General features: G+C 42.8%; 1 pseudogene; it reads right to left on the bottom strand.

The window, feature by feature from the left end:
- Window positions 1–3,598: 3,598 nt before the first annotated feature.
- On the bottom strand, window positions 3,599–8,109 carry LOC118619093 (annotated as a pseudogene).
- Window positions 8,110–17,499: the final 9,390 nt, after the last annotated feature.

Genomic DNA, 17,499 nt, shown 5'->3' with positions numbered 1-17,499 from the left:
TCCTTCCTTAATCTCACACCTGTTCCCCACCCCAAGGCTGGTTTCAGCACTTAGCACTCCTCTGAAAGCATTTATGTCCTTCCTCTTTGCATAGCTCTCCCATCCTCTCCAAAGACACCTGCCTTCTACCAATGCACACCAGCTTCACAGTTTTTACTATCATACGAATGGACATACAAGGTATCCTACTGTTGGACTTTTACAAAACTGGCTTTTTTTTTTATTAGCTCTGATATTGGAGACTGGTAAGCTTCCCAGTCGTTAAGCTTTACCTGCTTATAGGCCTACTCAGGAGCAGCTTCTGGAAAGAGAAGCTTTGGGGGGAGATGGGGAGCTTTCCACCAGATGCCTGATCGAAACTGTATCTACTCAGGTGGGCCTCTGAGCTTGGCCTTCTGGTGTCTCAGATTCTGTATGGCTTCCTGGACAATTCTTTTAGATATTGTGAGAACTGTGTACTCTAAGAAAAATCCATATGTGAAAATCCAAACCAAATAAAGTTGGTTAATCAGGGTCATTATAAAATGATGGTAATTCCCTCACTTACAAAATGACTCACTACCAGGTTGCTTTAAGTAGTGAGCTCCCTCTCTGCATTTTAAAATATGTGCTCTAAAATGAATTGAACCAATTTTCAGGGACATATTCATACATACTATATGAAGATATACCTGATTGGAATATATTTACATTTTCATTCATTTATTTATTTGTTCATTTCTTTGTCCATCCTGCTTGAGTTGTTAGCCACATGGGAGGGGAGGGAAATCAGGAGGGAGGATCTGTGTGGAGGTGGGGACTAGAACAGGAATTTGGGGTTGCAGATGTTCTGGTGACTTTTTATTTTATTTTAATTTAAATATTTTATGGTTGACAATATTGTTATGGTGACTTTCTTGATTCCACAGGTTGATGAAGGCTGTTTGATATTTGAGTCATAATTACTTGTGTCTGTCTCCCCAAGTAGATTGTGAAGTAGTTGAGGTCAGTAAGTATTTCAGTCTTTGTAAATGAGTCTCTGGCCCAGAGCAAACATTCAGTGACTGTATGCTGATAACAATGTGCCAGGCAAGAAGGGGGTTGGGACTGGGGGGCAAGCAACTGTTAAAAAGACAAATTTCAGCCCTGGCCGGTTTGGCTCAGCGGTTGGAGCGTCGGCCTGCGGTACAGAGAGACCCGGGTTCGGTTCCCGCTAAGGGCACGTACCTCGGTTGCAGTTTGTCCCCGGCCCTGGTTGGTCGTGTGGGTGGCAGCCACTCGATGTGTCCCTTCGCATCGATGTTTCTCTCTCTCTCTCTTCCTCTCTCTCCCTCCCGCTCTATCTGAACAAAAAATGGAAAAATGTCCTCGGGTGAGGATAAAAAATAAAATTAAAAAAAAAAAAAAGACAAATTTCAGCCTAGTGAATTTGAAGATCTAATTCACTTTAAGCAATTCATGAATCTGGGTTTTTTTGTCTTTGACACAATGTACTTGTACATAGCTGTATGTTTCTGTGTAGGTGTATGGAAGGACATATGGATACATTTAAACCACAAATTTACAAAGTTATTGAAGATTGCTATTTCTCTGAAATTCTGAGACAGAGAAAGGGAAGTCTTTACACCCATTGGAACTTCATTGTCTTGCTGTAACTTGAGAATTTAACATTAATGGCTACACCAAAAGCACATATAACTCAGATGTGAAAACACAAATTGCAGTGTTGCACTTTTTTTTTTTTTTACCTATTAATACAAATTGAATAATAAATGATAAATAATCCAACTTTTCATTGATGATATTGATTGGAGGAAGGATTAGGGAGGTAGAATAAATTAGAATACGGTCTGCAAATTCTGTGATTTCAGGAAGTCACCTTTTACTAGTTAAGAGAGTTCATTACTCAGGCTCAATTTTATTTTTATTTTTATTTCCTTACTTCTGTGATTTTACCCAGGACAATGGCACAGCCTGTCACCTAGGAAACTGGTTCTCATTTTGGCTGTAGAGATTGGAGACAGCGCCCTTTCTCACTACAAATTTGCATTTGCATCTGGTCTCCGGGTGACCTCTCCTGAGGACAGAAAGCTAATCGGATCACGCTGGTGAAGGAGAGTGCTGGGGATCTGCCTCAGCGGAAGCTTGTTTCCACACCCGTTTCTTCTCTTAAGGGAGTCTGCAAAGTATTTTTGTTTTGAAAATGATTTAAAAAATAATAATAATGCAATCTCTGGATTGTAACTGTGTACGGCCCGTGGTTTCTAACGTTGACCACCTTACTTTTCACGTTCCCAGAGAGTCTACAGATTAGCTTTGAACTACAGACTGGATCAGGTGAAGACAAAGACTTTGGATTCCCAGTTAGCATGGTTAATTTTTTAACGGGCGGGGGAGGTGAGAGTGTGCTTGGACAATAGGGATCCCGCCTCATTTGTCAGCAGGGTAAGTCTTTATTCTGTGGCTTTGGCAACAGCGGCTCCTTTCTCTGCCCCATTGTGTGCCAGTTGGCTCAGCGACTTCTGCTGAGAGACTGCTCCAGCTGTATGCAAAGTGCGGGGTCCCAAGGGTGGGCGTGGAGCGCATTATTTCTCCAGCACTAGTTTCCTCGACTTCTTCCTCTCCCTTACGTAATAACAACAGCTAGCTAACACCTTTAGCTACCCGGTGCTATTCTAAGCACTTCGTGCGTATGAAATGACAATTCTTACAACAGCCTAGGAGATAGGTACTGTTTGTATTCTGATTTTAGACCTGGGGCCCGCAGGCGCAGAAGTGTCAGGATTTGTCCGGCCCCAAAGCGAGTGGTGGCCACCAGAGGGCGCAGCCTGGTTCTGAGACCTTCAGCGCCAAGCCCAGGACTCGCGCAGACGCAGCCCGGGTGAGAGGCTCAACCCTGGAGGGGAGTCAAAGATCTGGAGCGCAAGTGCTGGAGCCGAGCTGCCACGGGCCAGGCTGGCTCTTCCCCAACACGCCTCGGGTGAGCTCCCCCTCCGCCCCCTGCTGTCTAGCGTGACTCGGAACCCGAAGGAAGAAATGCCACCCCTTCCCATTTGGCACTCCGGATCCTCTATTCCCTCCGGACCACAGCCCCGCTGTGTGCAAGGCTAAGGGCAGCACCAGCCTGTGTAGACAGTCTCAATGCAAGTGAAAAGACACTTACTGGTCTGAAGAGAGGCTTTTGTATATCTTATACTCAGGAAAACGAATAACTAATGATTTTTCTTCTAAAATTTTTATTTGTAATACAATTTTATTTTCTATTGAGGTATAATTGACATATAAAATTCTATTAGTATCAGGTGGACAACATAAGATTCAATATTTGTATATATTGCAAAATGATTACCACAATAAGTCTAGTTAACATCCAATATCAATACTACACAGTTACATATTTTTTTTCTTGTGATGAGAACTTTTTTGCAGTAAAATAGTATTTTATTCCACCCCTTCTGTTTACCCTCCCCCCACAACCCCTGTACACTTTTCCCCTCTCCTTCCCACAGCAATGTTACAATCAGAAAAAAATAAGTTTCAGGGGGTGGAATTGAGTGTGGGGTGTTATAGGTAAAAACAGTCAAATCAGAATCAGAATTTTTCAAAATAGGTTTTCCACTTAGTCATCATCTTCTCCCTCATCTTCAGGTTTTCATTTTTGCTTCTGACCCCTTCCTTCTTCACCGAGATCTTCATCTTCCTCTCATTATTGTCTACTTGCCAGTCATTATAACCTTGTTCATCCTCCTCTTCCTCCCCACTCACATCATCCTCTTCACCTTCCTCATCCTCTTACTCTTCCACTACCTGAGCATCCTCACCATACTCTTCCTCATTCTTGTCCTCCTCCTCATGGTCTATGCCCTTTACATAGTCCTAGGCATCTGAGTCAGGGGCCTCCTTGTCTTCCTTGTCATAACCATCAAGATGTAAGTTGCAGGAGGAGCTTTAAACATATTTTCTTGGTTACATCACAGTTGAAAGCTCTTGAGGGTTTCTTTTTCAATGCCTCTATTGTACTGAGGTCTTTAAATTTTTTGCTACTTAAATTTAGATGAGTGAGGTTCAGATACTTTTCTGCCAATACTTCCAGGCCCCCTGAGATTCAGTTATTGCTTAGTCAAGTTGCTGCTGCTTCTTTTTTTTTTAAATTAATTTTTAATTTTCTTTAAAAAAAATTTTTTTTTCCTTTATTGATTTGAGAGAGAGAGGAAGGGAGAGGGAGAGATAAAAACATCAATGAAAAGAACATTGATTGGCCGCCTCCTGCATTCCCCCCACTGTGGATCAGGCCCACAACCTGGGCATGTGTCCTGACCGAGAATCGAACTGGCAACCTTTTGGTGCATGGGTCAACACTCAACCACTGAGCCACACTGGCCGGACCATTTTGAATTTTTAATTGCAGTTGATATACATCATCATATTAGTTTCAGGTATACACCCCAGTGATCAGATATTACATAACTTAAGTGATCACTCCAATACCACACCCATCCAACACCACACATGGTTATTAGAATATTATAGACTATATCCCCTATGCTATACTTTACACCCCAATGACTATTTTGTAAAAACCAATTTGTACATCTTGTTTTATTTTTTAATACTTTTTCTTTATAGGGAGAGGGAGAGGGAGAGATAGAAACATCAATGAGAGAGAACACCGATTGGCTGCCTCTTGCATGCCCCCTACTAGGGATGGGGCCCACAACCTGGGCATGTGCCCTGACCAGAAATTGAACCAGCTACCTCTTGGTACATGGGTCAACACCCAATCAGTGAGCTACACTGGCTGGGTCCAATTTTTATGTCTTGATTCCTTTACCTTTTCCATCCATCACCCCAACCCTGCTCCCCTCTGGCAACCATCAAAAAGTTCTCTGTATCAATGAGTCTGTTTCTGTTCTGCTTGTTTATTATTTTTAACTTTATTTTTAAATTTTATTTCTTTGCTAATTTTTATTAAAAAAATTTTTTATGTTGCCATTATTGCATTCTTCCCCCATTTCGCCCCCTTTGCCCACCTCCATCTACCCCTGCCTTCCTCTCTCTTGCCTTTACCGCACTATTGTCTGTGTCCGTGGGATATGCATATATGTTCTTTATATAAATCTTTATTGTTGAAGGTATTACAGATGTCCCCCCTTTTTTTGCATTGACCCTCTCCTCCCCACTCCTGCCTTCCCCACACTGTTGTCTGTGTCCATTGGTTATGCACATATGCATATACATTTTTTGGTTTATCTTTTCCTGCCTCCTCCCCCCTCACTTTGAGGTTTGTCAGTCTAATAGCAAATTTGTACTTCTTAATCCCTTCACTTTTTAAACCCATCCCTGCAACCCCCTCTTATCTGGCAACCAACAAAATTTCTCTGTATCTATGAGTCTATTTCTGTTCTGCTTGTATAGTTTGTTTGTAGATTCAGTTGTTGATAGATATGTATTTATTGCCATTTTATTGTTCATATTTTTGTTCTTCTTCTTCAAGAAGATCCTTCAACATTTCATGTAATACTGGTTTGGTGGTGATGAACTCCTTTAGCTTTTTCTTGTCCAGAAAGCTCTTTGTCTGTCCTTCAATTCTAAATGGTAGCTATGTTAGGTAGAGTGATGTTGGTTGTAGGTCCTTGCTTTTCATCACTTTGAATATTTCTTGCCACTCCCTTCTGGCCTGCAAAGTTTTTTTTTGTTTGTTTTTTTGTTTGTTTGTTTTGTTTTGTTTTGTTTTTGCGGTATGTGCCCCTAGCAGGAACTGAACCTGGGACTCTCTGGTCCGCAGGCCGATGCTCACTACTGAGCCAAACTGGCCAGGGTGTGCAAAATTTTCTTAAGAAATCAGCTGACAGCTTGATGGGAGCTCCCTTGTAGGTAACTCATTGCTTTTCTCTTGCTGCTTTTAGATTCTCTCTTTGTCTTTGACCTTTTGCATTTTAATTATGATGTATCTTGGTGTGGGCCTCTTTGGGTTCATCTTGTTTGGGACTCTGCACTTGATGAACTTGTATGTCTGTTTCCTTCACTGAGTTAGGAAAGTCTTCTGTCATTATTTTTTCAAATTGGGTTCCAATTTCTTGTTCTTTCTTTTCTCTTTTGACACCCCTGTGATGTGAATGTTGGTATGCTCGAAGTTGTCCTAAAGGCTCCTTACACTATCCTCATTTTTTTTTATTCATTTTTTTTTGCTGTTCTGATGGGGTGTTTTTTGTTTCTTTGTATTCCAACTTGCTGATTTGATTCTCAGCATTATCTACTCTACTGCTGATTCCTTGTAAATTATTCTTTATTTCAGTTAGTGCACCTTTATTTCATTTCTGACTGGTTCTTTTTTATACTCTTGAGGTTCTCACTAGTTCCTTGAGCATCCTTATAACCAGTGTTTTGAATTATGCATCTAGTAGATTGCTTGTCTCCATTGTGTTTAGTTCTTTTTCTGGAATTTTGTTCTGTTCTTTCATTTGGGACATCTTTCTTTGTCTCCTCATTTTGGCAGCCTCCCTATGTTTGTTTCTATGTATTAGGTAGAGCTGCTATATCTCCTTGGCTTGGTAGTATGGCCTATTGTAGTAGGTGTCCTGTAGGACCCAGTGGTATAGCCTCCTTGATTACCCAAGCTGGGTATTCAAGGTACACCCCCCATGTGGGCTATATACCCTCCTATTGTAGTTGAACCTTAATTTTTGTTGGCATATCAATAGGAGGGATTTCCCAAGGCTGATCAGCTGCAAGGACTGACTGTGCCCACTGCCCACTGACCTCTGACCACTGTAGAGGACCAAGCTGTACAGCGACCCACTGCACCAAGCAGGACTTACTTCAGCAGGGCTCTGGTCCATCCTGCTGAGTCCATCTCTTGAGTGTGTTGCTTGTGGAGGTAGTTGGGTGGTGCCTCTTCAACACGGTCTGAAGTTGTCCACTGGGTGCCCCGGTTCTGGGGCCTCCTGAGAGGTGCACACCAAGGTCAGCCATCACCTGGGTTCTGCCCTGGGATACCTGGCATAAGCTATAAAGCAATCTGCAGATGGCTGTTTCTTGTGCTGGGCTTGGAGATGCCCAGGAGAAACTAAGCTGTGAACCAAGGCTGGCTACTCCTAGTGCCAGGCCTGGGGCCATTTAGCAAGAGGTGTGGGGCTCACTAAGGCCAGATGCTGCTTGTTTGAGAGATTTTAGGTAAATCTGAAGCATGAGCCAAAACAGGCCAATCCTATGGTAAAGCCACTGGAAACAGCTTGGTGGGCCCAAAACTTGGGTGTTATAGGGCAAACAATGTGATCCAGGTCGATGGAGTAGCAGATATGGTGCACAACTCCTGGCTCTGTGGGGGTAGTGCTCATCAAATGAACAATGGCTTCTGCCAGCACTTCTGCCTGGGAGAAAGCTGCCCCTCCAGCTCTAGCTCTGATGTCAAACACTTCAGTCCCTCCCATATGTCTTTGGTGCCTTTAAAGCCTATTGTAGAGCTCAGAGGGAGTCAGTCTGAGTAAGCTGGTGTACAGGCCCTTTAAGAGGAACTGTCTGGGGCTCCAGAAGCCTCAGTCTCCCTCAGCCTCATTCCCTGCTGCTTTTTACAGCCAGAAGTCATGGAAACTTCTCCTCCTGGCACTGGAATCCTGGCCTGGGGGACTGGTGTGGGACTGGGACCCCTTGCTCCTCAAGGGGGCACCTCCACAGCTGAGATACCTCCCCCCCATTTTAATCTGTCAGCCACGGTGTGGGACCAGCCTGCTCCACATCTCCACCCCTCCTCCCAGTCTCTATGTGGTTGCTTCAACTCTGTAGCTGTAGGACTTCTATTCAGCTCAATTTCATGCAGTTCTGTATGATCATTGTTCTGCAGTGTAGTTGTAATTTTGATGTGGTTGTGGGAGGAGGAGCGGAGTGTTTACCTGCACTGCTATCTTGGCTGGAAGTCCTAGTCAAGCTTCTTAAGTTTATTGAACTTTGGTAAGTTTGCAACTGAGGTGAGGCCTTCGTTGATTATACTTAAGAACTCCAGTTCTTCAAATTCATTCATCTGTGAGGCCTTGGATTTTGCCTTCATTTGACAGACTGCTGTCCAGGACAAGCTCTTTCACATCCAAGGGCATCCCGTTCTGCAGCTCTAAGGGAATCTTTGTCCATGTCCATCTCTCATAGTTGCCATGCTATACGTTACATCCCATGATTTATTTATTTTATAATTGGAGGCTTGAAGTTTGTACTTTTTTTAAACCTCACCCAAGGATATGTTTCACTGATTTAAAGAGAGAAAGAAACATCAGTGTGAGAAAAACATTGATCAGTTGCATGTGCCTCAACTGGTGACAGAACCTGAAACCCAGGCATGTGTTCTGACTGGGAAGCAGCCCCTCAACCCTTCAGTGCATGGGAACATGCTCCGACCAACTGAGCCTGGGAAAAATTTGTACTTTTTGACCAACTTTACCCATCCCCTCACCCCTGCCCCTTGTCTCTCCCAATCAGCAATTTATTCTCTATATCTATGAGCTCATTTTGGGGTGTGTTTTGTTTTGTTTTGTTTTTAGATTCCACATATAGGTGAGATTGTACTGTATTTGTCAGTCTCTGTCTGACATTTTCATTTAGCATAATGCCCTCAGGTTTCATCCATGTTGTCACAAATGGCAAGATTTCATTTTTTTTGTATAACTGAGCAATATTCCATTGTAGCTAGTTAATGATTTTTTTTTTATCCTCACCCAAGGACATATTTGCATTTATCTTCAGATAGAGTGGAAGAGAGAGAGGAAGGAAGAGAGAGAGAAACATTGATGTAAGAGATACACATTGACTGGCTGCCACCCACACGACCCCAACTGGGGCTGGGGACAAACTGAAACCCGAGATACAGTGCTCTTAGTGGAAACCGAACCAGGTCTCTCTGGTCTGCAGGCCGATACTCTAACCGCTGAGCCAAACCGGCCAGGGCTAGTTAATGATTTTAACTGGCATTTTATAAATGCCTGCCAGTGCCCAGCCCTGCTCTGAGCTCAGAGATGCTCTGCTAAACAGGCAGAGGGGTCCCTGCCCCATAAGCTGACCTTCCCAAGCAGTGAACAAAGGAAGTAAAAAGAGGTATGAGGAGAAGCCAAGGTGGTCTCAGGAAAGACACGGAAGTGGAGGTGAGGGGATACCGTTCATTGGGTGCTCAGAGAATGCCTCTCAGAGAAAGTGCAAGACCTGAGACACAGGGACAGGAGCAGCCTCCAGAGACCCAGGGACAGGTCCTAGGAAAGGCTTTGGAACAGATGTGCTGGGCAAGCAGAGGACAGTGGCAGGAGACAAGATAAATAGTTCAAACATGGCTCTGCAGACCTAGGAGAGGAAAATAGCCTGGGTGGTGAAGGATTCACCGTGCAATTTGTTACAAGGATTAGATCCAAATATGCAAATACATTTGTTGACACATAGCAGCAGATTAAAAAATAGTGCTTCTTGTGGGTCGCGACCTTATCTGCATCCGCCTCTCTGGGCCTGCTCAGCCTCCTGCACTTGAAAGCTGGGCGCAGAGATGGGAGTTTACCCAGGCCCATGCAGCAGCCAGTGGTCTCTTCTGCCCCACGCTGCTTCTTCAGTGGGTGGCACTATGAGGACAGTAGCATTCATTGACCATTTGGCATTGGCCAGGCATTGCTAAGGGAAGTAAATACAATGTGAGTGATTTGAAGGGTACTGTATTTGAATTTGTATCAAATTTTATAAAATCATTATCCTATCTAATCCTCCCCCACCCTGCCTTTGTTGTTGTTGTTAATCCTCACCCAAGGATATTTTTTCTATTGATTTTGAGAGAGAGAGAGAGAGAGAGAGAGACATTGATGTAAGAGAGACACATCAATTAGTTGCCTCCCGCACACACCCCTACCAGGGCCAGGGATTGAACCTGCAACCTAGGTACATGCCCTTATCTGGGAATTAAACCCTCTGGTGCACAGGCTGACACTCTAACCACTGAGCCACACCGGCCAGGGCTCTAATCATCCCTTTTATACACAAGGCCTAACATGGACATTACTTCCTCAGAACTACACATTTAGTACATGGCAGAACCTGAACTTGAAAATAGTTAGTTTGGTGGGTGTCCCAGTTTGACATCAGATGATATACAGTGAATGGGGAGAGCCATATCATTAGGCCCATTAGTAGACTAGGGCCATGGGCCAACCCAAAGAGTGATTAAAAAAAGGTTAGTACAGAAGACAAACTGGTGTGTGTTCTAATATTTGAATGTGTTTGCAATATTACAATATAATAAGTAAGTGGAAAAGAAGGGGGGAATAAAGAAAAGGATTTGAAGTGTTGAGTATTTTGAGAGAAAGTGGAGAGAAAGAGAGAACTAAAGATAGGAAAGAAGAAATATTTAGCAAATTAAGAGATCAGTGTTTTATTTCTTTTTACTATGAAGAGTAATCATCTGTTATATTTTGTTAACTCTCTCAAAGATAATGAGCCCAAGTTCCTGCTGTAAAATCCAAGCACAGTTACCAAAATCTAAAGCACTTTTTATTTAGTAATAGATACTCAAGTCTGTGATTAAGATAGGATGTCCAGAACACCATGCACAAAAATTAACTCAAAATGGACTACACACCTAATGTAAGAAATGTATGAATTTAAACCATAAAACTTTAAAAATAAAACATAGGAGTAAATATTTATGACTTTGGGTAATGTCTTCTTAGATATGTCACCAAAACCACAAACAACAAAAGATAACTTAAGGCTTTATTAAAATTAAAAACTTTTGTGTTGTAAACAATATCATCAAGAAAGTGAAAAAAAAATCTACAAGATGAGGTTGTTTATATAAAAATATTTGCAAATCATATCTGATAAAGTTCTTTACATATCCAGAATATGTAAAGAACTCTCACAAATCAGTAATAAAATAAATCAAATTAAAGATGGCCAAAGGATTTGAATAGACATTTATCCAAAGAAAATATATACATGGTCAGTAAACATATGAAAAGAACTCAACATCATTAGTCAATAGGAAAATGCAAACCAAAGCCACAATGAAATACCACTTTACACCCATAAAGATGGCTATAATAAAAAAGACACAATACCACCCAGGCCGGTTTGGCTCAGCGGTTAGAACGTTGGCCTGCGGTCCACAGAGACCCGGGTTTGGTTCCTGCTAAGGGCACATACCTCCGTTGCAGTTTGTCCCAGGCCCTGGTTGGCCCTGGTTGGTTGTGTGGGTGGTAACCACTTGATGTGTCCCTTTCACATCGATGTTTCTCTCTCTCTCTCCCTCCCACTCTATCTGAACAAAAAATAGAAAAAAAAATGTCCTCAGGTGAGGATTAAAAAATAAATAAAAAGACACAATACCAAATATTGGTGATTTGGTGAGAGTGTAAAGTTGGAACCCTCATAAAATGATGACAGAAATGTTAAATGGTGCTGCCACTTTGGAAAAAAGTTTGGTAGTTTCTCAAAAAGTTAAACATGTAGTTACCATATGACCCAGCAGTTCTACCCAAGAGAAGTATAAACACATGGCTATTCTTCATAATAGCGAAAAAACAGAAACAATAGCCCAAATATCCACAAATTGATGAATGGATAAACAAAATGTCATTTATTCATACAAAGCAGTATTATTCAGCCATAAAAAGAATACATGCTATAACATGGATGAACCTTGAAAACATTATGCTAAGTGAAAAAAGTCAGTCACAAAAGATCAACATATTACATGATTTCATTTATATGAAATGTCCAGAATAGGCAACTCCACAGAGTTGGAAAGTAGATTAGTGGTTTCTGGGGCTGGGATTGATTGTGGAGGATAGGGAAGGACTGCTAATGAGGGTGATGAAAATGTTAGCCCTGGCCCGTTTGGCTCAGCGGTTAGAGCATCGGCCCACGGACCAAACAGTCGCAGGGTTTGATTCTGGTCAAGGGTTGTGGTTCCTTGGGGTCATGTGAGAGGCAACCAGTTGGTCTCCCCCGCCCCCCCCCCCACCTTCCTTCCCACTGTATCTGAAGATAAATGAAAAAATATCCTCGGGTGAGGATTTAAAAAAAAGGAAAGAAAGAAAGTGTTCTAAACTTAGGATGTGGCGATAATACAACTCTGTGAATATACTTCAAAACACTGAATTGTATACTTTAGAATGGTACATTTTTGGTAAATGAATTACATTTCAATAAAGCTGTTTAAAGTAAAAGGAAAAGAAGCTTTGAAGAAGAAGTGAAGTGCAAACCCCTCGGTGTGGACCCGAGGGTTCTCCTTGGCCGGGCCATCACAGGCACACCTGTCTCTGGAAACTTCCCCATCTCTGTACGGGTGTTCTCTCATTCTCACCTGAGGACATTTTTCCATTTTTTGCACAGATAGAGTGGGAGGGAGAGAGAGGAAGAGAGAGAGAGAGAGAGAAACATCGATGTGAAAGGCACACATCGAATGGCTGCCACCCGCACGACCAACCAGGGCCGGGGACAAACTGCAACCGAGGTACATGCCCTTAGCGGGAACCAAACCCAGGTCTCTCCGGACCGCAGGCTGACGCTCTAACCACTGAGCCAAACTGGCCAGGGCGTACGGGTGTTCTCTCTAATCTCGTCCTCTAGACTCTATGCTCCATTTCACTGGACCCTCACCACTCCTCAAACATGGGGCCATGCTATCTCCTGTGTTCCTGACTTTGCTTCTCCTGTTCCCTTGAATGGGAGACTCGTACACATCCTTCAAAGCCCCTGCTCAATCAGGAGTCTACTATTCTCACTCTGAATTTTCCTAGCATCAATACTCCTAACATGGCAATAACCTCATTTATAAGTAGATCACAAGCAAATGGAAAAGAAAATCTACATCTTATTCAGGTAGAAAGTCATCAGGAAAGTGCTAAGCCCTCGTGCCGAACATGCATACACAATGGCAAAGAGGGAGCCCTCCTCATGGATGTCACTGGAGGTTACAGAGATCCCGAGGAAGGAAATAGGTGAGCAGGTGGAGGACAAGGACGCACTGCGCTATGACTTCATTCATTTACTTTCACACCCCTGTTAGGATTGAATGCATCGATGTTTGTGAGGTGTCTACATCAGTGCCTGGTGCACTTACATGCTCAGTATTTGCTTGTTAAGTAAAATAAACACATCCGTGGAAAACAGGTACCCCTGATGACTCAGAGAGGGTTAATAAGTTGCCCAAAGGTCCATGCTAGTAAAAGATAGAAACCCTTGTGTAGCCCACTCCTATACAAAGAAAACAAGAGTAAAGAGAGAAAATAAGAAAAGTGAGGTAATAAGACACTGAAAGAACTAAAACTTTTCAGATTCAGAGGTTCGGAGCTTTCCAGGGCTTGTTTTCTATGGCTCTAAACAGAGATGCAATATATATGGGGAAAGAATCTCCTCTGTACCTTCCTAGTAAAGAAACAATGTTTTAGTCTGGATGGGTTCATAGGGGAGTTTTGCCAAACATCGAAAGAACTAACACCTATTCTCCTCAAATTATTCCAAAAAATTCAAGAGGGAGGAAGACTTCCAAGTTCTATTTATGAAGCCAGCATAATCCTAACTCCAAAGCCAGATGAAGACACTACAAAGAAAGAAAACAACAGGCCAATATCCCTGATAAACATAGACTCCAGGATTTCCGGTCCATGTGGCAGTGTAGGTAAACGCGGTATCGCCTCCTCCCACAACCACATCAAAATTACAGCGAAACTACAAAACAACCATCATTCAGAACTGCCTGACATCAAGCTGCATGGAAGTCCTACAACTACAAATTAAAGAAGAAGCCACATCAAGACTGGTAGGAGGGGTAGAGGTGCAGACGGGCTGGTCCCACACCCACATGCGGTGGATAAAATCAGGAGGATACCTTGGCCGTGAAGGTCCTCCCTGAGGAATGAGGGGTCCCCGTCCCACACCAGGCCCCCCAGCTCAGGGTTCCAGTGCCAGGAAGAGAAGTCCCCATAACTTCTGGCTGTAAAAACCAGCGGGGAATGAGGCACAGGCTTCTGGAGTCCCAGACCGTTCACTTTAAAGGGCCCACACATGGACTTACTTAGACTCACTCCCTCTGGGCTCCAGTGCAGGGGAGGCAGCTTGAAAGGCACCAGAGACATACAGGGAAAAACTGCATTGTTTGGCAACAGGATGAGAGCTGGAGAGGCAGATATCTCCGACAGACATGCTGGTGAAGGCCAGTGTTCCTTTGGTGAGCCCTTCCCCCACAGGGCTGACAGACAAGCATAATATCTGGGACTCTGGCAACCTGTCTCACACTGTTTGCTCCTCCCTGGTGATTCCCTGAGGCTCTACCCCACCCAAATTTTGGGGCCATCCAAGCTGTTCCACTGGCTTTAACATAGGAATGCCCTGTCTTGGCTCCTGCTTCAAAATTTCCTAAATTCACTCAAACAAGCAGCGACTGGCCTCAGCAAGCCCCATACCACTTCCTAAGTGGCTCTAGGCCTGGCACAAGCAGCAGCTAGCCTTGCTTCACAGCTTGGCCTCTCTTGGGCACCTCTAAGCCCAGCGCAAGAGGCAGCCAGCTGCAGATCACTTTGTACTTTTAGCCTGGTGGCCCCAGGTAGAACACAGGCAGGGGCTGACCTTGCCCCAGAGCCAGCACACCCAGTGGACAGCTTCAGATAATATTGCAGCAACACCACCCAATCACCTTTACAAGCAACACACTCAAGGAGTGAACTTAGTGGGTACCAGAGCCCTGCTGAAGTAAGTTTGTTCTGTGTGGTGGGCCCTGCACAGCTGATTCTCCAAGGTAGTCAGAGATTAGTGGTCCATGGGCACAGCCAGTCCTTGCATCTCATCAGCCTGAGTAAACGCCTCCCATTGATGTGCCAGCAGCAATCAAGACTCAATTACAACAGAAGGATGTACAGTCCACGTGAGAGGTACACCTTGAGGGCCCAACTGGGGTGATCAGGGAGGCTGTGGCACTGGACCCTACAGGACACCTACTACATAGGCCCCCCTACAAAGCCTAGGAGGCATAGTAACTCTACCTAATACATAGAAACAAACATAGGAAGGCTGCCAAAATGAGGAGACAAAAATACATGTCCCAAACAAAGAACAAAACAAAACTCCAGGAAAAAAAAAAAAAAAATGGAAATAAGCAATCTGACAGATGAGGAGTTCAAAACACTATTATAAGGATGCTCAAAGAACTTAGTGAGAACCTCAAGAGTATAAAAAATGACCAGTCAGAAATGAAGGATGCACTCACTGAAATAAAGAATAATTTACAGTGAATCAGTGGTAGAGTAAGTGAATCTGAGAAGCAAACCATCAATTCGGAATAGAAGGAAGCAAAAATACACCCAATCAAACCAGCAAAAAGTAAAAGGAATGCAGCCCTGGCCGGTTTGGCTCAGTGGTTGGAGCGTCAGCCTGCGGACCAGAGAGTCCCAGGTTTGGTTCCTGTTAGGGGCACATACAAATAAATAAATAAATAAATAAATAAATAAATAAATAAATAAATGAATGAAAGAAAAAGGAATACAAAAAAATGAGGGCAGTGTAAGGAGCCTCTGGGACAACTTTGAGCATACCAACATTCATATCACGAGGGTGCCAAAAAGAGAAGAGAGTGAGCAAGAAATTGGAGCCCTATTTGAAAAAAAAAATGACCGAAAACGTTCCTAACTTGGCGAAGGAAACAGACATACCTGGAAACAGACACACAAGTCCAGGAAGCACAGAGAGTCCCAAACAAGATGAATCCAAAAAGGCCCACACCAAGCCACATCATAAACAAAATGCAAAAGATTAAAGACAAAGAGAGAATCTTAAAAGCAGCAAGAGAAAAGCAGTTAGTTACCTACAGGGAGCTCCCATCAGTCTGTCAGCTGATTTCTCAAAAGAAACTTTGCAGGCCAGAAAGGAGTGGTAAAAAATATTCAAAGTGATGAAAAGCAATAACCTACAATGAGGAGTACTCTATCCTGCAAACCTATCATTTAGAATCAATGGACATATGAAGAGTTTCCCAGACAAGATAAAGCTAAAGGAGTTCATCACCACCAAACCAATATTATATGAAATGATGAAGGGTCTTCTTGAAGAAGAAGATAAAAATATGAACAATGAAATGGTAAACTACATGTCTCTCAACAATTAATTCTACAAACAGAATGAACTAGCAGAACAGAAACAGATTCAGATAACAGAGAATTTTTGTTGGTTGCCTGATGAGAGGGAGTTTGGGGGGTGGGTGAAGGGATTAAGAAATACAAATTGGTTATTAGACTGAAAAACCTCAAAGCAAAGGGAGGAGAGGAGGTTGGAAGAGATAAACCAAATAACTTATATGCGTATATATATAACCAATGGACATAGACAATAATGTGGGGAAGGCAGGAGGGGGCAGGAGTAGGGAAGAGGGGGCTAATGGGGAAAAAAGTGGGGGACATCTGTAATACATTCAACAATAAAGGTAAGTTGGATGCAGCTGGTATAGCTCAGTGGATTGAGCGTCATGCCATGAACTTAGAAGTCCTGTTTGATTCCCAGTCAGGGCAGATGCCTGGGTTGCAGGCTCAATCCCCAGTATGGGGTGTGCAGGAGGCAGCTGATCGATGTTTCGCTCCCACATCAATGTTTCTATCTCTCTCTCCTTTCTTCTATCTCTCTAAAAAAAAAAAAGATAAGTTGAAAGAAAAAAACATAGATGCCAAAATCCTCAACAAGACATTAGCAAATAGAATTCAACAATATATTACAAAAATTATTCACCATGACTAAGTGGGGTTTATTCCAAGGATGCATGACCGCTACAATATTCACAAATCAATAAGTGTGATATTCCACATAAACAGAATGAAAGATGAAAATCATATCAGTAGTTGCCGAAAAAGCATTTGACAAAATAGGGCACCCATTTTTATAAAAACTCTCAGCAAAATGGAAACAGAGGGATCACACCTCAACATAATAAAGGCCATATATGAAAAACCTGCAGCCAGCATCATATTCAGAGGGGAAAAACTAAAAGCATTTCCTTTAAGAACAGGAACAAGACAAGGATATCTACTTTCACCACTCTTATTTAACATAGTCCCAGAAGACTTGGCTACAGTGATTAGACAAGAAGTAAAAATAAAAGGCATCCAAATTGGAAAAGAGAAAGTAAAACTGTCATTAGTCACAGATGACATGATATGGTACATGGAAAACCCTAAAGACTCCACCAAAAAATTGCTAGATTTAATTAATGAATTTGGCAAAGTAGCAGGATAACTCAAAAATCAATGGCATTTTTTAAATTAATGAATTTATTTTTGTTACAGATGGTTCTTTTTTTTTCCCTCATAGACACCCTCCTCCCTATCCCCCTGCCCCAGACTTGTTGTCTATGTCCATTGGTTATGCCTGCGTGCATAGAAGTTCTTTGGTTTATCTCATCTCTTCCCCCACCCCTTCCTCTGAGGTTTGTCAGTCTGAACCATACTCCTTTCTAGGTCTCTGGGTCTGTTTTGTTCATCAGCTTTTTTTTTGTTCATTATATTCCACAAATAAGTGAGA

Source organism: Molossus molossus, unplaced genomic scaffold (assembly GCF_014108415.1).
Source record: "Molossus molossus isolate mMolMol1 unplaced genomic scaffold, mMolMol1.p scaffold_m16_p_6, whole genome shotgun sequence".
Classification (NCBI taxonomy): domain Eukaryota; kingdom Metazoa; phylum Chordata; class Mammalia; order Chiroptera; family Molossidae; genus Molossus; species Molossus molossus.
This window is presented reverse-complemented; position numbering and strand designations above follow the sequence as displayed.